The following is a 2,822-nucleotide window of genomic DNA, read 5'->3' on the forward strand; positions in this document are numbered from 1 at the left end:
GAGTCAGAGCTTCAAGCCTGTCCATCCTCCAGATCCCAAAGGCAATCACAACAACAACAAAAATAAGTAAATGGGACCTGATCAAATTAAAGAGCTTCTGCACAGCAAGAACACTATCAGGAGAGCAAACTTACAGCCTACAGAATGGGAGGAAAGATTCGCATGCCACACATTTTATATTCTTTAAGCCTTTTCTTCCGTGTCTATACACAGATCATATGCAAAGTGGTCCTTGCTGTGAAAATGTACAGACCTCTCTAGAAGCTCCATGTGATCTCTCATGGCTTCTGGACACCTTCAATGTTCAGTGACAGAAAGGATGGTGTGAATATTTCAGTTCTTCTTCTTTTCTTTTTTTTTTTTTATTTCAGGATACTATGACGGTAGAAATGTTTTGGCTACATTTTATGTCTTTGCCTCACCCAAGCGAGGATTACACTCATGGCCTTGCGATATACAACGCTCACCTTGTCCATGAGTTGTGAGTTTACCCCCCTCACCCCCTAATCCCTGGAAAATATTACTACCATGTGAGCACCATAGTGTTGATCAGTTAGTGCCAATTTCATGGCGAGTACATGTGGAGGCTGTTCCTCTGATCTTGTGATACCTCCCTGTGGATAATGGGCTCAAGCTGAATCTAGGAAAATAGAAGAGGTGCTAGGTATCTTATAATTGAGTAATATTCCCCTGTATACATATACCAAATTTGAACGATGCCCTCATGAATTGACGGACACTTGGGTTGTTTCCACATCCTTGCAATACTGAATTCCGCTGCCATAAACATTCGGGTGCAGATGTCTTTATTATAGAATGTCTTTTGCTCTTTTGGGTAGATGCCTAATAGTGCTATTGGTGGATCTAATGGTATTTCCATTTTTAGCTCTTTGAGGTATCTGCAAATTCTTTTCCACAGAGGTTGCATCCATTTGCAGTCCCACCAGTGGTATAAAAGTTCTGCAAGTACTGGTCTCTCTGCAGATTTCAGGTTTGTTCTTAGTCATATAACTTTCATTACCTGAAATATTAAATAAAATGTGCTAATGTGTGGCTCATGCAGGTGTGTTGATGTGAATGATGATGATGTTGCTGTTACTGTTGTTGATGTAAAAAGAAGAAGAGCTGTTTTCTCAGCTGCCTCCTTCTCCCAGGTGAAGAGAAGCTTTATCCATAATAGCAAGGAATTGGAAAGAATGCCAACATTAACGAGTAGCTTAAAAACCAAGTCTTTTTTGCAAATGATGCATCAGGACACTACATCATTGACAGCAATGACTGTGTCATGCTCACTGCAGCGTGGCCGCGTCCACAGTGTGTGCTGTGAGTAAAATAGGCAAAAAGAACTTGCTACGTGATTGCACTGTTACAAATTCTAGAGAGTGAAAACTGAAGTAACATAAACTATGTTAGCAGGTGCCTGGCTAAAGGGAGGGAGAGGGAAGGAGAAAGAAGGAGGAATTTTAGAAGGAGAAGTGTCAACATTGAGGGAAATCGATTTCCTCCATATCGCAGACAGGGGACGGTGTGTCAGCGTCTTTCACTTGTTCACTTCAGCTGTGTTAAGGCCACTGCATATCAACTATGCCTGATTAAAGTTAATATGAACAATTAAGAGATGATTTGGTCGAGAAGGAGCAATGGACAAATAGATAATAAGGGAGATTTTAGGTTCAGTTATCTGCATTAATCCTGTGTGCCAGGCTTTCTATATGTTTTTCAGGAAAAAAAAAGCAGAGAGGCAAGAAACTGGCTTTATCTTGTTATTAAAGAATTGGGGTTCTAGAATCCACCCTAGGCATGTCCAGGTTTGGCCGGCAGTGGGTTCCAAGGACGGGATCATGGCCCAGACACCGACATTCCCAGATATGTGTTTCTGGACATATCACACAACTTCCGTATGTGTCTAGGCTTACTTTTACATCTGTAAAATACATGGAAACTTCACACCTACAGCACATGGTTTCTATGTTTCTGGAACTTAAATAAATGAACACGAGCTATCAATCACAGTACAGTCACCCAGTTTTGTTCTGGTCTTGCCCTCCCTCAGGTGTTCCACCCAAGGCTTGCTATATAGCAGGGGACATGCAAATAGGGCCCTCCCTCTGCTGATGAAAACCAGCCCAGCCCTCACCCTGCAGCTCTGGGACAGGAGCCCCAGCCTCGGCATTCCCAGGTGTCCCCATTCGGTGATCAGGACTGAACACAGACACTCACCATGGAGTCTGGGCTGCGCTGGGTTTTCCTTGTTGCTCTGTTACAAGGTAATTCATGGAGAACTGGAGATATTGGGTATGTGAGGGGATGTGAGTGAGAGAAACAGGGGTGTGTGTGGCAGTTTCTGACCAGGCTGTGTCTGTGTTTGCAGGTGTCCAGTGTGAGGTGCAGCTGGTGGAGTCTGGGGGAGGCTTGGTCCAGCCTGGGGGGTCCCTGAGACTCTCCTGTGCAGCCTCCGGATTCACCTTCAGCAACTATGCAATGAGCTGGGTCCGCCAGGCTCCAGGGAAGGGGCTGGAGTGGGTGGCAGACATTAATGGTAATGGTGATAGCACATACTACGCAGACGCCGTGAAGGGCCGATTCACCATCTCCAGAGACAACAGCAAGAACACGCTGTCTCTGCAAATGAACAGTCTGAGAGCTCAGGACACGGCCCTGTACTACTGTGCCAGAGACACAGTGAGGGGACTTCAGTGTGAGCCCAGACACAAACCTCCTGCGGGGGCAGCGCGGGGCCACCAGGGGGCGCCCAAGACACAGGAGCAGAGTCAGGCCAGGGCAGGTGCAGGTGGAGGGTAAGGGCTGGTTTCCTCTCAGGG

The sequence above is a fragment of the Eulemur rufifrons genome, unplaced genomic scaffold (assembly GCF_041146395.1).
Source record: "Eulemur rufifrons isolate Redbay unplaced genomic scaffold, OSU_ERuf_1 scaffold_220, whole genome shotgun sequence".
NCBI lineage: Eukaryota > Metazoa > Chordata > Mammalia > Primates > Lemuridae > Eulemur > Eulemur rufifrons.